This window comes from Loxodonta africana, chromosome 3, assembly GCF_030014295.1.
Source record: "Loxodonta africana isolate mLoxAfr1 chromosome 3, mLoxAfr1.hap2, whole genome shotgun sequence".
Taxonomy (NCBI): Eukaryota; Metazoa; Chordata; class Mammalia; order Proboscidea; family Elephantidae; genus Loxodonta; species Loxodonta africana.
The window spans coordinates 65,329,953-65,354,676 of NC_087344.1; positions in this window are offsets into that span (position 1 = coordinate 65,329,953).

Consider the following 24,724-nt stretch of genomic DNA (forward strand, 5'->3'; position numbering starts at 1 on the left):
TCTAGGCAGCTGGGGGTCACCCCTGCACCTGAGGAATTGCCATCCCTTGCCTTGCCCCCAACCTGACAGTTCCCAGGGTATTTAATGTGGACTCAAAAACCAACCCATTGGCTACAACTACAGGTGGAGGCTGCTCTGCTCTCCTCCCCGCTGCCACTGATCTCTGCCCAGGAAGCTTCTAGAGGAGCCTCGAGGTGCCCCTGCTGGACACCCCCCAGTGGGAATGGTAGTGCCTGTGTCAGGGGAGCTGGGCCTTCACGCTCCTGAAACTGCCTGACCTCTAGTTACAGAGCAAGGGTAGGCGCCACGCAGAAGTGGGAGAATGCCCTTCCCAGCTCCACAAAACAGTCTCCTGAGTGCTGAACACCGAGCAGTGCCAGCCGCTCCAACAGTGAGGCTGCAGAGAGAAACAGGAGGCATCTGTCCCGGCCCTCAAGGAGTGTGCATCTGGTCGTTGCAGAGGCCTAGAGTCCCGAGAGCTGCAAGAGCACTTGCTCATCTGCTCCTGAACCCTCTTCTCCACAGATAGGAACATGGCCCTGAGTGCGTGAATGGCTCCATATACCTGGCCAGGGTATGTGCTGGCCTTCTACCAATGTTAAAGTTCACCTGTGTGGACAGGTCAGGGAGACAAACATAAAAGCAAATGATAACCTGGTGATAATGGCCTCTAGAGGTCAAGTTACATGATTTAGAAGCAGTGGAGAAGAGATGATTTACTCTATGTGGAGTGGGAGAGGGCAGGGAGGATTTTGCAGAGACAGAGGAGAACTCTAACCTGGGCTTTGAAGGATGAATAGGAGTTTGCAAAATAGGCAAGGTGGGGAAGGTTTATCCATATAATGAAAAGAAAGCAGATATGGGCACAGAGGCAGGTGGGTGGAGAGAGTCTTTGGAGGGAGAATGTAGAAATATCCCCTTTCCTCTCAGCCTCTGGGGCTTCTCCGTTCTCTTAACTAAGAATTGAAGTCTTTGAGAGTGAAAAAGGTTGAGGAGACAGGAGAAGTTTTGTAATAGAAAGCCAGAAAGTGACTGGTCTAGGGGGATGCAGTGGGCTTACCGGGTAGCAGCAGGCCCACGTGAGGTTGCTGGGTATGGATGTGTGGTGGTGGTGTTTTCTCCAGGTGTGTTCAGCTGCCCAGGTGCAATGTGGAGGGGCAAGAGAGGTGGATTTAACTGGGGCTAGGATTTTGCAGGTCGGCAGTTCCAGGCGCTCCTTGGAAACTCTACTGGGCAGTTCTACTCTGTCCTATAGTGTCGTTATGAGTTGTAATCGACTCGACGGCAGTGGGTTTTTTTGGGTTAGGATTTTGCCAGAATAACTCAATAGGAGGAGGGCGGGACCAGAGAGTTGAGGGCATGTAAGAGAATGACTACAATAATGGACTGTGTAATCTTGGCTGGGAAAGGAGGGAAGTGGGAGCAGAAGGGAGGTGAGACTGGGAAAAGGAGGGAGAGTCCATGGCTTGACGTCCAGGTGAGAAGAAAAGTGCCTGGTGAATAGGGTTCTTATGAGATGGGGACTGGAGTGTATGCATGGGGTGCAAGACCATGGGGAAGGGCAGCTAAGTGAGGACAAGACTCCTGGAAGAGAGGGGGTCAAGGAACCAAGAGACCAGGGCATAAACAGGTCACCTACGTGGTTACTGAACTTGCCAAGAATTGGAAGAAGAGGTGTTCTAGAGAAAGGGGCAGTGAGATAAGAGCTGAACTGGCCACAGAAGAAGGAGGGGTAGCCCGAGGTCTGCAGTGATGGCATCCAGGAGGGCAGCGGGACTGTCATTGCATAGCAGATTTTTACTTTTTCTTTTATTTCTTCATGCAAGAACACCCTGTGCTCTTGGAGGGTAGTGTGGAGAGGCAGACAGACCTGGGTTCAGATCCCAACTCCATTGAATGCTGACTGTGGGATCTTAGGCATGCCATTTCATCCAGGTTGACCTCCATCCAGGCCTCTCTTTCCTCATCTGTAAGTTGGAAACCATCCACACTCCACACATTTGCTGTCAGATGTGAGTGAGTTCTCAGTGAGAGAGACAATATAGGGCAACGGTAAAGAGTGAGGGCTCTGGAGCCAGGCTGCCTGTGTTCACATCTTGATTCCCAAATGCTGGGTGTGTAGCCCTGGGTAGGTTCTAGAACCCCTCTGAGCCTCAGTTTCCTTAAGCAACAAGGGTGCTACAAGCATAGCAATGATTGTGAGGATGATGCAGGACTGGGCAGTGTGTTGTTCAGTTGTATATAGGGTGGCTATTAGTTGAAATCATTTCTATAGCACCTAACAACAACAACAACAACAACTAGTACCTACTCTCTGAGTGAATTCAGGAGGGCAATACAATCAGTGCTTGGCACATAGTACTTGCTATGGCCTCCAGGCTTCTTTTCTGAGCACCTGGCCTGACACAATGTTGAAACCCTTAACTGTGGCCATGGACTTCTAGGTTCCTCCTCAGTCATGACAAGATGTGGTTTTTCATATCACTCCCAATTCCGTCCTCAGCAGGAGCTCTTCCTCAGTTTTATGTGCAGGGAAAACCTCAGGGAGTGGGTTAGGGATTGAATTGTGTCCCCTCAAAAGGTATATTGAAGGCTTAACCCCTGTACCTATAAATATGACCCTATTTGGAAATAGGAGTTTTCTTTTTTTATGTTAATAAGGCCATACCAGAGTAGGGTGGGTCCTAAACCTCATCTTTTCTGAGTGGTATCTTATAAAAAGAACAGACTAGACAGGGACAGAGTGGAAGACAGATGCCATGTAAAGATACAACTTTAAGCAGCCAAGAAACGCCCAGGGCTACAGAAGCAGAGAGAGAGAGAGAAAGATCTTCTCCTGGAGCCCACAGAAAGAGAGAGAGCCTAGCCTGGCTGACACCCTAAATTTGGACTCCTAGCCTCCAGAACTGTGAGAAAATAAATTTCTGTTCTTTAAAGTCATCAGCTTGTGGTGGTTTTTGTTATGGTAGCACTAGGAAACTAAGACAGTGGGCATTGGAAGGGCTGGGTGCAGACGTGTGGGCAGGGCTGGGCGCAGTGACCTAGGACCTTCTGAGACCAGCACAGCCTCCTGATGAGCTGACAGATCCCGCCCCGCCCCCCAGTCTGGAGGGAACGCTGAGAGCTGAACCTGTGGATGGGTGCAATTAGCCAAGTTATGCCCAAGACTAATTTTTCATCTATATGACTTTTCATTGATATCTTGACAGGGACAATTTTCTGCCTTGTGAAGTGACAAAAACAGTTTATTTTAGCTGATGAAGTGGTGTCCCAGGAGGATGTGTGACTGAAGGCAGCAGGAAGGAGGGACAGACCCTGGACTGGGAAAGAGGAGGTCTGGGTAGGCTCTGCTTTCCTGCTGATCTGCTCTGTGGCTCTGAGCAAGTTGCTGTCTCTGAGCCTTGGTTTCATAGAATGTCTGCCCAGAAGAGTCTTGGAGACAAGCCTGCCTATTCTGTATGAGTAGGGAAGCTGAGCCTGAAGAGAGAAGTGACTTGCAGGAGCCTGGTAGCAGAGGTCATGAACTGGGAGCAGAGCCTGCACTTCCTGGGCCACCCCTACGGCAGCTGGCTTTGGAGTCACAAGAGTAGATCTGAATCCCAGGACCTACTCCCAGCTGATTGACTTTGAGCAAGTCACCTGACTTCTCTGAGCCTTAATTTCTTCCTCTCAGGAAGCTGTTTCACAGAAAAGCAATTCACCGAAGTTGGGCTTCCCTTTTAACAGTGATCCCTGGAAGTCTCCCTTTTCGCAGATGTAGGTCCTGGCCCTTTCCTGCTGCTGCCCTGTCCTGTCTTTGCCTCTCCAGTGAAACAGCCACCTGGTTTCTCTGCCCGGACCAGGACTAATGCTTCTGCATGTCAGGGGCATCTAATGGATCATTGGGCAAATCAATTTTTGGTAAACTGGTCGTTTGATGAACTGACTATTTGCTAAATGGATTTTCAGCAAATTAACCCAGAACCTCCACTTCTTAAAAAAACAAAACCAAACCCATTGCTGTTGAGTCAATTCTGGCTCATAGTGACCCTATAGGACAGAGTAGAACTGCCCCATGGAGTTTCCAAGGAGTAGCTGGTGGATTCAAACTGCCGACCTTTTGGCTAGCAGCCGTAGCACTTAACCACTATGCCACCTGGGTTTCCTCTCCACTTAGGGCTGTTCAAAAGAAGAAATGAGATAATATTTGAGAAACATTTAGCATGGGACTGGCCTCTCTCAGTGCTCACTAAATGTTTCCCCCTATTATTATCATCACAGCGACCCTATGATAATAAGGTTGCTATGAGTTGGAATAATATAGGGTCACTATGAGTCAGAATCCACTCGACGGCAATAGTTTTATGGGTTTGTCATTATTATTGATGCTATTGTTGGTGTTGTAGTGATGAAGTATTGCAGATGCTGGGCAAACGAGGGGGAAATACCCTAAACATGGAGAGGGAGCAGTGGCGCCCTGACTTGCCTGAGACAAGGGTGAGCAGGGGCAGGATAGAGCCTCAGGACCAGCAGAGCCTGACCCCAGCAAAGGTCCCAGTTAGGGACCATGCCAGGGCCCAGATAACAGAGATGGCTAAGCTCAGGGCCTCCGAGCAGGGATCGAGGCCTGGGTCTGGGATTACTGAAATCTGGTCCCTCTCTCTATAGCACTGGTCCTAGAGCCCAGGGAAGGACCAGCCTGAGGGTGCAGGTCGGGGAGCCAGGCACAGGGGCCTTCACTCCAGATTCTGATGAGGCCTGCCTCCCTGGAAGCTTTCTTTTTTTAAGGGCTTTTGGCTCTGCCACTCGGAGCTGCAGAACCAACTCTACCGACAGGCTGAGCTCACCTCCAACACTGATGCTACTTGAGTTAACAGCCTCCCTTCCACTGTTAGCACATTGTCCCCCTTGGGCTCAGCATTAACGTCTCCTCATCTGCTGGGAAGGGGCTACCCAGACTTCACCCCAATGCTGGCTGGGAGCCTCGGCCATTCACCCTCTAGGCCTGGGGGCACACGTCTGCCCAGAGAAACACAGGCTCCTCTTTTAGCTCAGGACCCCGAGACTCCCTCTCCCCTAAGTATAAAGGGTTGTTGGGCTTCCAGTCCCACAGTGGTCAGCTCCTGGAGGCACTGCATTTCTTTTCTGTCTTCCTGTTGCTCCAGGCAGGTTCCAGATCTGAGCCTGGACTTTCCACATGCTTTTCAATTACCTTTGAGAAAAAGCATTCCCTTTTTGCTTAAGTTGGTTTAGGTTGGCTTTACTATCTCTTGCAACTAAAATATTTTAAATGACTGTCCACATTGCTCTGCCTTCTCTGGGAGGAGCGGAGGAGCTCCTGCCAGGCTCTGAGTTTCCTCCACAGTATCACTCACCCACCACAACCCTTTGAGGTCACCACGCCTATTTTACAGATGAGGATGCTGAGGCTCACCTGGCCAAGGCCACAAACCAGGAAGTGGTCAAGCCGTTCACCTGGGCCCACTTCTCTTCCCTCCCAGCTCAGTGCTCAGTCTCTTAGGTGTCAGAGAACAAAGCTCAGGAAAAGTCCCTGTTCCCACCCCCAGGTCAGTGTATGGACCTGTCCAGATAGAGTCAGGGCTCCAACCTGCCAGATTAGATTGGGAGTGGGTGGAACCTGATTTGGGTGCTGAAATCTCAACATTGGAAAACCAAATGTGGCCATGAGGATTTAAAAAATGTAAGAATCACAAACCTTCTCTTGAGTTGATGAGCTGTTAGAAATCCTTTAAAAAAAAATAAATTAAATGATTATGCTCTTTTTCTCTGGATTTAAAAGTCGCTATTTCCTCTCTTCTCCCTACTCTTTGCCCTTCCCTCCAAGGGAAATTCCATCTCCTCCTTTCTCTCCTCAATCCCCCAGAGCTGTAACCTCTGAGGTTCTGGGTGGGCAGAGAGCTCCCTACAAAGCCCTGCTCAGCCTAACTTGGCCTGTGCCGGGCCACTCCTGCCAGGCCCTCACTTTCCCCACCTGTCCAGGAGACATTGGATGGGCTGAGCTGAGTAGTCAGAGCTCTGACACATCTCCCCTACCCCTCCTTCTCCACCTCCTGACATGGGGCAGCTGGGGTCTCAGGGGCTGCAGACTGAGGCTTCTGCCCCACTGGAGTAATTGTTGTTGTGTACCTTTGAATCAATTCCTACTCATAGCCACCCTACAGGATAGAGTAGAATCACCCCATAGGGTTTCCAAGGCCATAATCTTTACAGAAACAGATTACCGTATTTTTCTTCAGTGGAATGGCTAGGAGTTTGGACTGCCGACCTTTCTGTTAACAGCTGAGCACTTTAGCCACTGTGCCATCAAGGCAGGAAACCCTATGAGGCAGTTCTACTCTGTCATATAGGGTCACTATGAGCCCTTGTGGCCCAGTGGTTTGGTGCTGGGCTGCTAACTGAAAGGCTGGCAGTTTGAACCTAGCTACTCAGTGGGAGAAAGATTACAGCCTAGGAAACCCTATGGGGCAGTTCTGATAGGGTCACTATGAGTCTACTCAATGGCAATGGGCATGCAGTGTTCGTTATGAGTTGGAACCTCTGGATGGCAACTAAAAATAACAATGGCTTGCCCTCTCACCCCCCAAACCTCTCTCTCATTTGGCTGTGGTGGGGGCAGGGAGGGACTTCTATTTTCTATTTCCTGGCTGTCCCCAGCACCACTGGCTCTAGGAATGGAGACATTTTAAGATATTTAGAAATAAAAAGGAAGCTGAGGCTAGATCTGCAATCTCTTGTTAAAATATTTTTAAAGAGTTTGAGCCATAGGATTAGCTGGCATTAACTGGGTGCCTACTGTGTGCTGGACCTGAAGCCACAGAGGCAGAATCAAACCTACTGTCCACTCCGGACCTCTGGCTGTTCCCTCTGTGGGGGCTGCCTCTGAGATGTGGTCACTCATTCACTAATTCATTCACCAGGAGCCAGGCTCAGTCAACAGAGCCTGGCCCTTGGGAAACTTGGGGTCCAGTGTGGTCAGTGGGGCCCAGAGGGATACAGAGGAGTTTTGGAGGAAAGCCACTGACTTAGCCAGATTAGGAGTGGGGTGACAGGGGCAGGTCAATTGGTCAGAAGGGACAGAAACCCACTGTGGCTGGCTTAAGCCAAAGGCAGGGAACTCATTATGCGAATGAGATTGGGGTAGGGAGGGGACACAGGCCTACCAGGGAGGGTGGCAGCAGGGTCTGAGGAAGAAAAACTACCCAGACACCTCTCCTCTCTTGTGTCTGCTCCCGCCTTCCCCCTCCTTCCTATGCTATCCAGCACTCTGTCTTTCCAGCCCACCTGGATGGTGGACTAAGGCAACCAAGTCCCCATCTCCCAGCTCTAAACAGACTGGCCTGATACTGTCAGGCCAAAGTTCAAATCCAAATCTGATTGGTCTGGCTTGGGTCAAGTGCCCAGCCTTATTCCACTCAACAGTGGCTAGGGGGAGTGGTCACAGTGCAAATAGTTGTAGGGGCTCATCCCTGGGAGTCCCAGAGGAGAGAGGGGGCACAGTGCCTGAGAAAGGGAAGTTATTGAGAGACAGGCAGTCACCTAGATGGTCAGCCTTGGAAGGTACAATGGCCAGAGGGGGTGCTACTGTGCCAAGACAAGGAGGTGAAAAGCTAAACTGCCATCAGGCAATCAGGTAGGTAGCTGAAGGCCCGCAGGAAGCTGATAATGGGGGTTTGTTTTGTTTCCATCCTCACACAAAGAAGAAAGATCTTTCCCAGAAAGAACAGTATTCTTTTTTACAACACCCGATTTTTTTTCTTTGCTATATTTGCCATAACATGTAATGATTTAATTTATTTGTCTGGTTCCTTGATTATCATCCCTTGTCCCCACTGGAATATCTGTCCCAGGAGGGAGGAGCCCTGTCTGTCTTGTTCACTGTCCTAATCCCGGTGCCTGGAACATCCTGGGCCCAGGGAAAGTGGGTGATTCCTGTGTGTGGAATGAATAAATGAATGAAGGAAGGAACAAATGCTAACAGGGAACAGGAGTGTCAAAATAGAAGGAAGTAACACTCCTGGTCCAGTATTTTATTTAAGTAGTTGTCATACAGAAAGTCCTTGTCAACAATAATGCTAACACACAGTGCGCACCCAGCACGTGTGGGCCTGTGCTGAGCGTTTTACACACAGTGTCACATTTGAGCCTCACAGCAGCCCTCTGAGGAGGGGAGGGTGCCCTCACCAGCTCACAGAAGCAAAGTGTGCTGCCCCAGCCACAGAGCTGGTGAAGAGCAGGGCTAGGATTTGAGCCCCAACCCGTCTGACTCCAGGTTCAGCTCAGAGCCACACTGTGCTGCCCTACTGTGTGCCAGGGACATAAGATGAAGGAGACCCGTCTTGCCCCTGAGGGGCCCACGATGAGTCGGGGAGGTGTAGGCGCAAGAGTGAGTGGAGTTTTGTGTCTGTGTTTGGTGATTCCCCTGTCTGGACCTCACTATAGAGATGGGGAAACTGAGGCCTGAATTGGGTCAGGGGCTTGTCTAAAGTCACAGAGCCCAGTCTTCCAGGGAGGAGGAGGTGAATGGGGGAGGTCTGAAGCTCCGAGGGTTAGGGTGGTGTTTGTGCACTGAGAGTGCTGGGTGAGGGGCTTGGACCCCGGGAACTTCCCAGAGCCAGAGGTAGGCTTGGGCAGGGTGTGATGTCATCTGTGTGGACTCCAGGGGATTAACTGGGCAGCCATGTGGGGGTGGATGGAGAGAGAGATGAGAAGGAAAGCTACTCCCTTAAATTCAGGTCATGTAGACATGATGTTACAGCGTGTGGTTGAAAAGAAAAGAATTACAGAAAGCCACAGCAGCAACAGCCCCAGTCTGGCCAAGTATCCATCAACGTGCAGTTTGATTTGTATTGGAGACCTAGAGCTTTTTATAAACAACTTGTTATAAAACCCTCACTTTGTTGGAAGGAAGGGAGGGAGGGCAGAGGCCCAGTGCTGGGAGTAAAAGTCACGTAGAGATTAAGGTGGCTTTTGTTTCTCATCTACTCCCAGGAATCCTTCCAGGCTTCAGGGAAGGGGGCTGGTAAATGGTTGTAAGATTGGCCACTTCCAGAGGTGAAAGTGGCTGATGACAGTGTTGCCCCTTTGGAGTGGCGTTGCCTGCCTGGGGATAGTGACCTGATTGTTCAAATATTCCAGAATCCTCCAGAATATACTTACCCCAAGAGCAAGGACCTAGTGTGTCTCGTCCAGTTCCCATTCCCAGTGCTTATCACAGTTCCAGGCACATATGAATCAGTTGCCATCAAGTTGACTCTGACTTATAGCATGTGTCATGTGTCACAATAGAACTGTGGCCCGTGGGGTTTTCAATAGCTGATTTTTCACAAGCAAATCACCAGGCCTTTCTTTTGTGGTGCCTCTGGGTGGACTTGAACTGTTGTTGTGAATTGAATTGTGTTCCCCAAAAGTCTGTGTCAACTTGACTAGGCCACGATTCCCAGTATTGTGTGATTGTCCACCATTTTGTCATCTGATGTGATTTTCCTATGTGTTGTAAATCCTAACTCTACGATGTTAATGAGGCAGGATTAGAGGTGGTTATGTTTATAAGGCAGGACAAAATCTACAAGATTAGGCTGTGTCTTAAGTCAATCTCTTTTGAGATAGAAAAGAGAGAGGTGAGCAGAGGGACATGGGGACCTCATACCACCGAGAAACAAGAGCTAGGAGAATATCACATCCTTTGGACCTGGGGTTCCTGCACCGAGTAGCTCCTCCACAAGGGGAGATTGATGACAAGGACCTTCCCCCAGAGCTAACAAAGACGGAAAGCCTTCCGCTGGAGCTGGCACCCTGAATTCAGACTTCTAGCCTCCTAGACTGTGAGACAATCAATTTCTCTTTGTTAAAGCCATCCACTTTTCTTTCCGTTACAGCAACACTAGATGACTAAGACAACCAACAACCTTTAAGTTAACAGCCAAGAGCATTAACCTTTACACTACCCAGGGACTCCCTAGGCATGTAGTAGGTGCTCAATAAATACTTGGTAAATAAATGAATGAAAGTAAAGTCCCTTACATTTCGCTAGCATTTTTATAAGTAGGGAGGCCTGGCCTTCACTCCGTGCTCACCCAGGCCAGGGATTGTGAGTCCAATTTTAAAAGCAAAGTGCTCCCAGTTTGGAGAGGTTTAATGATTCACCCAGTACCCCGTGAGACTCAACTGGGATTTGAACTCAGGACCCTGGGAACCCAGATTATTCTGTATTATATGCTAGGGTTGCTGCTGCATTCAGAGGGCCAAGGCGCAGACTCTGGACACAGACAGACCTGGGTTCAGGTCCCAACTCTGCCGTTTCACAGGTTGTGTTACGTTAGAGGACTTAGCCTATTTAGCTTTTGGCTTCCTTTTCTGTGAAATGGAAATGATAATAATCCTCCTTCATAGGATAGCTGTGAGGGTTAAATGAGAAATGAGTGCAGAGCAGGAGTTCTCAACCTCAGTGCCATCGACATATTTGGGGCCAGGCAATTCCTTGTTGTGGAGACTGTCCTGTGCACTGTAGGGTGTTTAGCAGCATCCCCAGCCTCTACCCTCTAAGTGCCAGTGGCCACCCCAGTTGTGGCGAACAAAATGTCTCTAGAATTTGTCAAATGTTCCCTGAGGGGTAGCATCACCCCGAGGTGAGAGCTCTCCTAGTAGAGCACTGATCACAGAGCTGGGCACACAGTGAGCAAGGAAGGACTGCGATTTACTTTTATTATAGTGAATAATCCTGGGGCCAAGGCAGGAGCCTGGCCTGTCTTTTCACTGCTGCATGCCTGGTGCCTGCACAGGGCCTGGCACATAGTAGGTGCTCAGTGCACGGGTCTGGAACTCCACTGCCGGTGGCCTGGGGGCCCCTCCACAGCGGGGTGGAGCTTTTCATACTTAAAGCCCTCTTGCCCGACACGGCAGCAATGGAATCACAAAGGAGGGCCAATTTCAAGGGATTCTCAATCTCTCTCTTTCCATCATCAACTCTAGTGACTAAATGTGTCAGCTAGGCTCTGGCAGAGCTGGCCGCAAAACGACAGGGAACCAAGGTCTTGGCGCCCTTCGCTCCGGTTTTACCCGCTTGATTTCATGCGGCTGGAGCCCAGGCCGCCAGTTAGCTGGAGAAATGTCAAAACTATATTAAATCACAGGGCATGAACGGTCAAAACTATATTAAATCACAGGGCACGAACGAGCAGTAAGAGAACCCTTGTCACCCACCTCCTGCCTTCCCTGGAGGCTCCCTCGTTCCTGCACCTGTCTTACTGTGCCCAGCTCATTTCCCTCTTCCTTCTCCGTAATCTCACCTGTGGAACAGGAAGGGGTTTTCTGGGAAAGAGAGCTGGAGGAGGCTGGGGCCCTCATCTACAAGTGACAGTGTTTGGCCCAGGACTCCTGAGCCAGGGAGGTGCTGGAGGGCAGAGTGCAGCAGAGCTGGTGGGCTCAGGCTACTCCCTTCCTTTGTAAAAAGTTTTTGTAATATATTTTAATAGCTTTGCTGAGTTATAATTGACGTACAATAAACTGCCTTGAAGTGTACAATTTGATAAGTTTGACAAATGTATGCACCCATGAAACCATCACCACAATCAAGATAGTGAACAATTTCATCACCCCAAAGCTTTCCTTCTGCCCCTCTGTCATCCCTCCACATTCCTCTCTCCTGCCCCCTTCATTGATCTGCTTGCTGTCCCTACAGATTTTCTAGAATTTTCTATAAATGGAGTCACACAGTAGGTGATTTTTTTGTTGGTTTCTTTCACTCAGTAAAATGATGTAGAGATTTACCCATGTTGTTGTGTGTATCCCAGTTCATTCCTTTATAATGGTAAGTGGTATTTCATGGCATGGGTGCTCCACAATGTGTTTATTCACCTGTTGATGGACATTTGAGTTATTTCCAGCTTTTTGGTTATTACATATAAAACTGCTATAAACATTCCTGTACAAAGCTTTGTATTGGATTATGCTTTCTTTTGGGCAAATACCAAAGAGTGGAATGACTGGATCATACGATGGGTGTATATTTAAGTCTTTAAGAAACTAAAATAGTATCTTCCAAAACACTAAATAGTGTATAGAGTTTCAGTTTCTCCATATCCTCACCCACACGTGGTATGATCAACCTTTTAAATTTTAGTCATTCTGATAGACATGTAGTGATATCTCACTGTGCTTTTATTTTCCATTTCCTTAATGTCTAATGAAGAGTCTCTGGGTGGTGCAAATGGTTCATATTCTTGGTTACTAACCTGAAGGTTGGGGGTTTGAGTCCACCCAGAGGTGCCTCAGAAGAAAGGCCTGGCAATCTACTTCCCCCAAATCAGCCTTTGAAAACCCTATGGAGCACAGTTCTACTCTGATGCACATGAGGTCCCCATAAGTTGGAATTGATGCCACGACAACTTTAAATTTCTAATGATGTTGAACATCTTTTCATTTGCTTATTTCCCATTCTTACGGCCTTTTTTGGAGTGTTTGTTCAAATCTCTGGCCATTCTTTACTGAGTTGATTTTTTTCTTATTACTGAGTTTTCAGAGTTTTATGTAAAATCACTTATTAGGTATATGGCTTGCTGATATTTCCCCCCAGTCTGTGAATTGCCTTCTTGTTCTGAGAGGCAGTTTTTAATTTTGATGAAGTTCAATTTGTCAGTTTCTTCTTTTATGGATATGCTTTTGGTGTTGGATCTAAGAAATGCTTGCCTAACCCCAGGTCGTAAATATTTTATCCTATGCTTTTTCTAGACATTTTATTGTTTTAGATTTTGAGTTTGGGTCTATGATGAATTTTGAATTAATTTTTTTTTTATATATCTTGCAAACTATGGGTTGAGGTTCTGGTTTTTTGGCCTATGGACATATAACTGTTCGAGGTTAATTGTTGAAATGATTATCCATTTCCCACTGATTTGTCTTTGTACCTTTGTCAAAAATCAATTGTCCATATATGTGTGGGTTTGTTTTTAACTCTTTATTCTGTTCCATTGATCTGTTTGTTTATGTTGTTGTTGTTAGGTGCCTTTGAGTCAGCCTATGTACAACAGAATAGAACACTGTCTGGTCCTCTGTCATCCTCACAATCGTAGTTTTGCTTGAGCCACTCTGCATCAATCCATCTCGTTGAGGGTCTTCTTTTTTGATGACCCTCTAGTCTACCAAGCATGATGCCATTCTCCAGGGACTGATCCCTCCTGATAACATGCCCAAAGCATATGAAACAAAGTCTCGCCATCTTTGCTTCTGATGAGCATTGTGGCTGTACTTCTTCCAAGACAGATTCATTCCTTCTTCCGGCAGTCCATGGTATATTCAACATCCTCTGCCAACACTGTGACTCAAAGGACTCGATTCTTCTCTGGTCTTCCTTATTCATCGCCCAGCTTTTGCATGCATATGAGATGACTGGAAGCACCATGGCTTGGGTCAGGCACAATTCAGTCCTCAGGTTGACATCTTTGCTTCTCAACACTTTAAAGAGATTTTTTGCAGCAGATTTGCCCATTGCAATGTGTTGATTTCTTAACTGCTGCTTAAAAGGGTGAAGATCTACCTTTTCACCAAAACCATACTATCTTAATTTTGGAAGTTTTATATTAAGTTTTGAAATCAGGTAATGTTAGGCCTCCAGTTTTTTTTTTTTTTTTTGGTCATTCTAGATCCTTTGAAAACCAAAGAAAAAATTGATGCATTTGAATTGTGGTGTTGGTAAGGAATACTGAATGGACTGCCCGAAGAATGAACAAATCAGTTTTAGAGGAAGTACAGCCAGAAGACTCCTTAAAAGTGAGGATGGTGAGACTCTGTCTTGCTTACTTTGGACACATCTGCAAAAAAGAGGGAAATCTTCCATGAGATGGATTCACAGGAGTGGCTGCAACAGTGGACTCAGACATAGCACTGACTGAGAGGATGGTGTAGGATAGGACATTTTGTTCTGTTATACGGGAGGCCACCATGAATCGGAGCCAACTCGATGGCACCTAATGACAAAAACAGGTCCTTTGCATTTCTATATGAGTTTTAGAATCACTTTCTCAATTTCTATTAAAAAAGACATGGGGTTTTGCTTGTGATTCCACTGAATCTATCAACCAATTTGGTGGAAATTGACATCTTAACAATATGGGAGTGTTCCAAGAACATAATGTTTCTCTTCATTTATTTAAATCTTCTTCAGTTTTTCTCAGTAATGTTTTGTAGTTTGCAGAGCTTAGGTCCAGCACATCTTTTGTCATACGTATGCCTGCATTAATAAATAAATAAGTAAATAACCTGTTGCTGTTGGGTCCATTCCCACTCATAGTGACCCTTTAGAACAGGGTAGAACTGCTCATAGGGTTTCTAAGGTGTGGCTGGTGGATTCAAACTGCTGACCTCTTGGTTAGCAGCTGTAGGTCTTAACCACTGTGCAATCAGGGCTCACTCCTTGCATATTCAATTTTTTTCTAGCACACAATTTTTATATTTAATATTTTTGTTGGTCTTGTAAATGGTGTTTTTTTTAACTTTGATTTCTGATTTTCATTAGTAGTGTATAGAAATACAATTGATTTTCATATATTGATTTTTTTATCCTACAACCTTGTTAAGGTCACTTATCGGTTCTAGTTGCTTTTTTTTTTTTTCTTGGTGGAGTTCATTGAATTTTCTACATAGTCAATTATGGCATTTATGAATAAAGACAATTTTACTTCTTCCTTTCTAGTCTGGTTGCCTTTATTTCTTTTTCTTGCCTTATTGTATGCATTAGAGCCACCAATACAAACTTGTATGGAAGTGGTGAGAACAGGCATCCCTGTCTTGTTCCTGATCTTGATAGTATTTCACTATTAACTATGTGGAAATCCTGTGGCATAGTGGTTAAGAGCTATGGCTGCTAACCAAGAGGTTGGCAGTTTGAATCCACGAGGTGCTCCTTGGAAACTCTGTGGGGCAGTTCTACTCTGTGTCTATAGTGTCGCGCTATGAGTCAGAATCGACTCGACGGTAGTGAGTTTTTATTAACTATGCTATAGGTGTTGCATATCTTTATCAAATTGGGGAAAATTTCTTTAGTTCCGAGTTTTCTGATTGTTTTTAGAATTAATTAATATTGGATTTATCAATTTTTTTGAGGGGAGTCTATTGAGATGATCATATATGGTTTTTCTTTTTTAGTTCCTTTATATGGTGTATCACACTGATTTTTAAATGTGAAACTAACCTTGCATTCCTCGATAAGCCCCGCTTGATCAGGATGCATTGTCTTTTTTTTTTTTGTATTGTTGAATTCAGTCTGTCAAAATTTTGTTATGAAATATTTGCATCTTGTTCATGAAAGGTATTGATTTGTAGTTTGGTTTTCCTCTCTTATAATGTCTTTGCTTGGTTTTGTTACCAGAGTAATGCTGGTTTTATAGAATGAGTTAGAACTTAATGAATGAGGACTTATCCAGATATCTTTCTGTTATTGATTTTTATTTCAAAGGAGGTCTAAGAACATATTTTGTATGTCTTGAACACTTTTACACTTATTGAGGTTTGTTTTATGGCCCAGGATATGTCCTATATTGGAAAATGTTCTGTGTCCACTTGAAAAGAATTTACATTCTGCTGTCATTGGGTGTAATGTCAGTTTAGGTCAAGTTGGTTAGTTGTGTTGTTCAAGTCTCCTATATACTTAATGATTTTCTAACTATTTATTTTGTCCATAATTGAGAGACAGGCATTGAACTCTCCATAATAATTATGTATACGTCTGTCTCAGTTGCGGAATTTCTGGATCGTGTGCTAAGTGTAGGTTTAACGTTGTAAGAACTTATGAAACCATTTTCAGAGTGGCTGTACTATCTTGCGTCCCCACCAGCAAAGTCTGAAAGTCCTAATTCATCTGCTTCCTAGCTAATCTCTGGTATTTTTCCAATATTTTTATTTTATCCATTCTAATAGGTATGTAGTATTTACTCACTGTGGTTTTAATTTTCATTTCCGTAGTGGCTAATAATGTTGAACATCTTTTCATGTGCTTGTTTGCCGTCTGTATATCCTCTTTGGTAAAATGTCTCTTCAGGTCTTTTGCCCATTTTCTAATTGGATTTTTTTTTTTTTGCTGTTGAGTTTTGAGAGTTCTTTATATTCAAGACACTAACTAGTCCTTTGGTGGACATGTGGTTTTCAATTATTTTCTCCCACCCTGTGGCTTCTCTTTTCAACCTCTTAATAAAGTCTTTTTTGAAGAGCAAATGTTTTTAAAATGATGAAGTTTGATTTATCAATTTTTTCTTTTTATGGGTTGCGGTTTTGATTTTAAGTCTAAGATCTTTTCGCCTAGCCCTAGATTTCAAAGATTTTCTTCTATGTTGTTTTCTAAAAGTTTAAAGCTTACATTTAAATCCATGGTCCTTTTCAAGTTAGTTTTTGTATAAGGTGTGAGATGTAGGATGAGATTCATGTTTTTTTGTTTTTTTGACTACAGAAGTCCAGTTGCTGCAGGACCATTACTTGAAAGGGCTATCTTTCTTCCACTGAAAAGCTTTTGCACTCTTGTCAAAAATCACTTGGACATATTTTTGTGTATCTGTTTCTAGGCTCTCTGTTCTGGTCCATTGACCTATGTGTCTATCCTTCCATGAGTATCTTTGACCATATTTTAATTTGGTTGTTTTCTTATTGTTGAATTTTGAGAGTTGCTTATTCTTTAACATTTCGATTCAGCAGTTTTTAAAAATATACATGTTTTCCATTTCTCAACTTTTGAACATATGGAATACAGTGATAATAACATTTTTAATGTCCTTGTCTGCAAATTCTAACATCTCTGCCAATTCTGGGTTGGCTTTAATTGATTGATTTTTCTCCTCGTTATGGGTCATATTTTCCTGCCTTGCATGCCTGGTGATCTTTAATTAGATGCCAGACATTCTCAATTTTACCTTGTAGAGTGTTGGGTGTTTTTGTATCCCTGTTAATATTCTTGGGCTTTGTTCTGGGACCCAGTTAAGTTACCTAGAAACCATTTGATCTTTTCAGGTCTCGCTTTTAAGTGTTGTTAGGTGGAACCACTGTGGTGTTTAGCCTAGAGCTAATTTTCCCCACCGCTGAGGCAAGATTCTTCTGAGTGCTCTATCCGATGGTCTGTGAGTCAGGGTGTTTTCCAGGCTGGCTGGCAAGATCAGGCACTGTTCCCAGCCCAGTGTGAGCACTAGGCACTCTTCCTTCCAGTTCTTTTGAACAGTTCTTTCTTCAGCCACAAGTATACCCTTCACACATACGCTGATTTGTACTCAGCTGAGTGCTGTAGACCCTCTGCAGATTTCCAGGTTCTCTCTCTGTGCAGCTGTCTCCTCTACACTCTTTGGTCCTGCAAACTCTAGTTGCCTCACTCTTCCTAGACTAACAGATCTCTACCTTCTCAACTCAGAGAGCCCAGTTGTCTTCACCTGGTTCCCCTCCCTGTCCATGACGTGGAAACTGTCTCCAGGCTATAAGCTGGGGCCACCACAGGGCTCCCCTGATGTGCAGACATTATCTCATTTAATCCCTCCAAGGAGACAGTGGTGGGCATCCTGTCGATGCCCATTCTACAAGCAAGTAAATTGAGGCTCAGAGGACTGGTCTCTTGCTCAAGCTCACATAGCTGGTAAGTGGCAGACCTAGAACTGGATCTCAGGACTATCGGGTTCCCCCAAAGTCCAGGCCTCAGCCACTGGGCTGTATGGCCCCTTGGTTAGTGCACACACAGGTGCGGACCTGAGAACAGAAGTAGGTAGACCTGGAGTGAGCTTGAGCTCCTTCCCCCTGCTGCACCTGCCCCTCCCGGCAAACACGCTGGGCTTCATGTACGGAGCTGCCATCTCACTAACTCACAGGTGCCTCTGTTAGGGTCAGGTCTGGGCAGTTGACCGCTACTGGAGTTGGAAGAATGCAAAGAAAATGTGACTTAATAAAAAAAATGACACATTCTAGTGCTGTTGTCTATTCCTTTAGATGAAATTGTGGCTCTCTCAAGCATAGTGGTTTCTTTTTCACATCCAAGGAATAGTTTTTTCTTTAATTGTGACTAATTAGAAGACTCCACAATGCAGCATGAAGGCAGAGCTTGGAGTCTCCCTGCCCCCTCCTGCGTCTCCGGGGCGGTCAGGCAGGGCAGGCAGGGCTGAGGGGTCTGCTGGGGCACTGAGTATGCTCTGCAGAAGGCAGCATCATCCATCTGCTGGAGTGGCAGCCCCAGGAAACAGAAGGAGCCTGGAGAGATTGGCTGAGATCCCGGCTGGGCACTCCTTCTCAGTCCTTTTGTGAACCAGCCCTACACTAAGCCTTTGCTATATTAAATCATTTAGTTTTTCTACCCACCCTATCAGCAGTTCAAATCTACCAGGCACTCCTTGGAACTCTATGGGGCAGTTCAGCTCTGTCTTATAGGGTCGTGATGAGTCAGAAGCAACTCAGCAGCAACAGGTTTGGCTTGGTAACGGGTTACCCACCCTATGGGAGCCCTGCTGGTGCAGTGGTTAAGAGTGATGCTGCTAGCCGAAAGGTTAGCAGTTCGAATACACCAGCTGCTCCTTGGAAGCCCTATGGGGCAGTTCTACTCTACTCTATAGGGTAGCTATGAGTCAGAATCAACTCGACAGCAAAGGTTTACCCACCCTATGAAGTAGGCGCTGTTATTATCTCTGTTTTACAGAAGGGGGAACTGAAGTACGATTCACTTGCTTCACATAGCTACTAAGAAGGAGGCAGAGCTTCAGACTGGGGGGCCTCAAGATCCTGCAGGGAAGGAGAAATCAGGCCTCAGTTACTGACCATTCTGTGATCAAGTCTCAGCTTCCTCATCTGTAAAAAGGTGAGGGTGACATCTCCCCGGGGAGACAGAGGGGTGACTGGATGGGGGGAGTCAGCAATAGGTCCCTGGGTTCCCCCAGAGTCTTGAGACTCCTCTAAGGTCAGCCCCCACCAGGGCCCCATGCTGGGCTGGTCACATCCAGGCCAGAGGTAGGGCAGGGGCAGGGCAGAGGTACCCACTGACCCCTTCTGCCAGCCTCTGGCTTAGGCCTCCACTAGGCACTCTGCCAGCAGGGTCCTCAAGGGAAATTCTGACCTGGTCATACAGCTTTTTACCCCACATGGATGGGGCTCAGGATTTGGTCCAGATAAGGCAGAGAACACAGGGGAATCCACAGGCAGCCCCAAGCCCTGGTAAGGCCCCAGAGTGTCTCTGGCCCAGACCCTACCCCTTTCTGCTTATTTTTCTGTGTTTGGATGAGACAGGAGGTGCTGCAGGTCACAGACGCTGGAGCTGAAATGCCCAAGTTTGAATCCCAGCTCCTTCACTTACTGACCTGTGATCCTTGGTCAGGTCCCTTGGCCTCTCTGGGCCTCAGTGTTCTCATCTGTGCAATGGAGGTAATGACAGTCCCCACCTCCTGGGTTGCTGGGGACTGATGTGTGTAAAACACTGAGCACAGTGAGAGACCTGGTGGACCCTGCTCAGGGAACGTTGGTGATTATCGTCACCACCTCAGAAGGCCGGACCATGTCCTAGAACCTTGGCTGCTGGAGGATCTGGTAGTCTCTGGCTGATGTGATTGATCTTGTCTGTCTTAATAGTGGTAATGAGAATGATACTATTATCACTATTGAGTCCTTGGGTGGGCATTGGTTAACACAATGTGCTGCTAACCAGAAGTTTGGTGGTTCGAGTTCCCCCAAAGTTGCCTCAGAAGGAAGGTCTGGTGATTCACTTCCAAAAAATCATATCTATTGAAACCCTTTGGAGCACAGCTCTGCTCTGACACTCGTGGGTTACCATGAACTAAAGCTGATTCCATGGCAACAGATTAACTGGTTATTATCACTATTAACAGTGTAATGTTTGAAGACCAGACTTGGTCAGACCAGCTCAATCTGGATCCTGACTCCAGTACTTACTCCTTGTGAGGTAAGTTATTAGACTTTCTTTTTTTAAATTTATTATTATTATTTATAATATTTTATTGTGTTTTTGGTGAAAGTTTACACAGGATGTTAGGCTTATATTTAACAATAAAAAAAAAAAAACCTGGTAGCACAGTGGTTGAATCGATTGACTGCTAACTGAAGGGTGGGTGGTTCAAAACCACCAGCAGCTCTGAGGGAGAAAGATGGGACAGTCTGCTTCTGTAGAGATTTACAGCCTAGGAAATCCTATGGGGTTGCTATGAGTTGGAATCAACTAGAAGGCAGTGGGTTTGTTTTTCTTTTATATACATATTGTTCAGTGACACTGGTTACATTTTTTGACAATGTGTCAACATTCTCATTATTTTTGTTCTGGTTGTTCCACTTCCATTAATCTAGCCTCCCTGCCCCCCCCCAACTTTACCATCCCGTCTTTGCTTTAGGGTAAATGTTGAATGTTTTATCACTAATAAATGATTTTTTAAAGAAGCCTAGTACTCACAGCTGATATTGTTTACTTTATGAGCCAATCTGTTATTTAGCTGAAAGATGACTTCTGGGAGTCGTTTGAGTTCAAAGTTTAGAGGCTATCTCAGGCCAATAGCCTCAGGGGTTCCTCTAGCCTCTACCAGTTCAGCAAGTCTGGCCTTTTTAAAGAATTTCAGTGTTGTTCTAAATTTTTCTCTTTCTATCTGGGAATATCTATTGCGTCCTGGATCAGAACAGTTAGTACTGGCAGCTAGGCACCATCTAGTTCCTCTGGTCTCAGGAGAGATGAGGACTTGATTGGTGTATTAGTCCTGTAGACTAGCTGCTTCTTTGAGTCTTTGGTTTCCTTCTTTCTCTTTTGTTCCAGATGAGTAGAGATGAATTGTATCTTAGATGGCCACTTGCAAGTTTTTAAGACACCAGAAGATACTCACCAAATTAGGGTGTAGAACATAAACTTTATGAACTATGTTATGCCAATTGATCAAGTTGTCCCACAAGACTATGGTCCTAAGCCTTCGAACCCAGTAAACCAATCCCACATGGTGTTTGGTTCTATCTACTTATCTGTACTTGTGCCCCTTATATACTTTATTATATATATGAATATATATGCAGCACACACATACATGTATATACTTATGCCTACAGATACAGAATGTGAAAATTATTGAACTATATCATTAATGTTGTTAATATAATAATACGACTATTATTCAAATTTACACACCAATCACTAATGCCAAAGATGAGGAAGCTGATGATTTTTACTAACTTCTGCAGTTTGAAATTCATCAAACATCCAATCAAGATGCATTGATAATTACTGGTGATTGGAATGTGAAAGTTAGATACAAAGAAAAAGGATCCATAGATGGAAAATATGGCCCTGGTGATAGAAACAACCCCAGAGATTACATGACAGAATTTTGTAAGACCAATGACACCTTCATTGCCATTACCTTTTTTTTAACAACATAAATGGCGACTATATACATGGACTTCACCAGATGGAATACGTAAGAATCAAATTGACTGCATCTGTGGGAAGAGATGATGGAGAAGCTCAAAATCACCAGTCAGAACAAGGCCAGGGGGACTGTGGACCAGACTATCAATTGCCCATATGCAAGTTCAAATTGAAGCTGAAGAAAATTAGAGCAAGTCCACGAGAGCCAAAACATGACCTTGAGTGTATCTCACCTGAACTTAGAGACCATATCAAGAAGAGATTTGAGGCATTGAACACTAATGACCAAAGACTAAAGTTGTGGAATGACATCAAGGACATCATAAGTGAAGAAAACAGGTCATTAAAAAGACAGGAAAGAAAGAAAAATCCAAAATAGATGTCAGAAGAGACTCTGAAACTTGCTCTTGAGCACCGAGCAGCTAAAGCAAAAGGAAGAATTGATGAAGTAAAAGAACTGAACAGAAGATTTCAAAGGGCCTCTCGAGAAGACAAAGTAAAGTATTATAATGACATGTGCAAAGACCTGGAGATGGAAAACCAAAAGGGAAGAACACACTCCGCATTTCTCAAGCTGCAAGAACTGAAGAAAAAATTCAAGCCTCGAGTTGCAGTAATAAAGGATTCCATGGGGAAAATATGAAACGACACAGGAAGCATCAAAAGAAGATGGAAGAGTCATTATACCACAAAGAATTAGTTGATGTTCAACCATTTCAAGAGGTGCCATATGACCAGGAACCAATGATACTGAAAGAAGAAGTCCAAGCTGCTCTGAAGGCATTGGTGAAAAACAAGGCTCCAGGAATTGATGGAATATCAATTGAGATGTTTCAACAAACAGATGCAGCGCTGGAGGTGCTCACTCATCTATGTCAAGAAATATGGAAGACAGCTTCCTGGCCAACTGACTGGAAGAGATCCGTATTTATGCCTATTCCCAAGAAAGGTGAGCCAACCGAATGTGGAAATTATAGAACAATATCATTAATACCACACGCAAGCAAAATTTTGCTGAAGATCATTCAAAAACAGCTGCAGCAGTATATCAACAGGGAACTGCCAGAAATTCAGGCTGGTTTCAGAAGAGGATGTGGAACCAGGGATATCATTGCTGATGTCAGATGGATCCTGGCTGAAAGCAGAGAATACCAGAAGGATGTTTACCTGTGTTTTATTGACTATGCAAAGGCATTTGACTGTGTGGATCATAACAAACTATGGATAACACTGTGAAGAATGGGAATTGCAGAACACTTAATTGTGCTCATGAGGAAACTTTACCTAGATCAAGAGGCAGTTGTTCAGACAGAACAGGGGGATACTGATTAGCTTAAAGTCAGGAAAGGTGTGCGTCAGGGTTGTATTCTTTCACCATACCTATTTCATCTGTATGCTGAGCAAATAATCCGAGAAGCTGGACTATATGAAGAAGAATGGGGCATCAGGATTGGAGGAAGACGCATTAACAACCTGCATTATGCAGATGACACAACCTTGTTTGCTGAAAGTGAAGAGGACTTGAAGCACTTACTAACGAAGATCAAAGACCACAGCCATCAGTGTGGATTACACCTCAACATAAAGAAAACAAAAATCCTCACAACTGGACCAATGAGCAACATCATGATAAAAGGAGAAAAGATGGAAGTTGTCAAGGATTCATTTTACTTGGATCCACAATCAGCAGCCATGGAAACAGCAGTCAAGAAATCAAAAGATGCGTAGCATTGGGCAAATCTGCTGCAAAGGACCTCTTCAAAGTGTTGAAGAGCAAATATATCACCCCAAAGACTAAGGTGCCCCTGACCCAAGCCATGGCATTTTCAATTGCATCATATGCATGTGAAAGCTGGACAATGAATAAGGAAGACTGAAGAAGAGTTGACGCTTTTGAATTGTGGTGTTGGTGAAGAATATTGAATATACCATGGACTGCCAAAAGAAAGAACAAATCTGTCTTGGAAGAAGCGCGGCCAGAATGCTCCTTAGAGGCAAGGGTGGTGAAACTGCGTCTTACATACTTTGGACATGTTGTCAGGAGGGATCAGTCCCTGGAGAAAGGCATCATGCTTGGCAGAGTACAGGGTCAGCGGAAAAGAGGAAGACCCTCAAGGAGGTGGCTTCAACAGTGGCTACAAGAATGAGCTCAAGCATAACGATTGTAAGGATGGCACAGGACCGGGCAGTGTTTCATTCTGTTGTGTGTAGGGTCGCTATGAGTCAGAACTGACTCGACGGCACCTAACAACAACGGCTTCCACAGACACTGATTGTGGATCTAAGTAAAATAAAATCCTTGACAACTTCAATATTTTCTCCATTTATCATGACGTTGCTGCTTTGATCTTCATCAGTAAGTGCTTCAAGTCCTCCTTCCTTTCAGCAAGTGTCATCTGCATGTCGCAGGTTGTTAATGAGTCTTCCTCCAATCCTGATGCTCCATTCTTCTTCATATAGCCCAGCTTCTTGGATTATTTCCCCAGCATACAGATTGAATATGTATGGTGAAAGGATACAACCCTGATGCACACCTTTCCTGATTTTAAAACATGCAGTATCCCTTGGATGTAATAGGAGAGCCTGGCCAGGGGTGGCTGGTTCTGGGCTGAGTGTCTTTGGGGACCTGGTGTTAGCACTGAAAGGTTCTGTGTGCCAAGTGGCCTCTTTTGTCTCAAGCCTGGCTTTTATTTCTCTCTCTGAATGATTCCAATTTCAGTAACACTTTTGTCTGTGCTTTTATTCTCTTGTCGTTCATTGTCCTTTCTGGGTAATCTGAGGCTTGCAGGCAGCTAACTGTGATGTGTACATTCCAATGAAATGCAATAAAACATAATTGAGCATCTCTCTTTCATGTCTGAGCAGTGGAGTCATCTCCCCAACACATCCCTGTTCCCCTTTGCCCCATTGTTTTCTGTCTGAGTTTTTCCTCCCTCCCCGGAATCTCTGGAGTCAGGTGGCTCTGTGGTACCTGCTCATCGGAGATACACAAATGGTCCTGGTTTTACAGCTCATGACCCCATGATCTATAAATGATGTTCCCAGGGCTGAAAGAGGAAACTGCCAGCATCTGCGTGGCCTGGGAGGGCAGTCAGCCTGGCCAGGAGAGGAGAGGGGTCTCTGCCAATGACAAGTGAGACAGGGAGATCCATGATGGTCACATGACGGTCACATACACGGGGACCCTCGGGAGACACACTCATGTTGGATCCTTCTTTGTTGCTCTAGAACTGAGACCTGACATTTGTGATTGTAACTTTCAGCCAAAGCAGCCATGGTGGGTACCCAGTAGGTACGGGATAAGCAGGAATGACCTGGACATGACCCTGAACCTACTGGCTCAGCTCAGGAGAAGAGAGGGAGGAG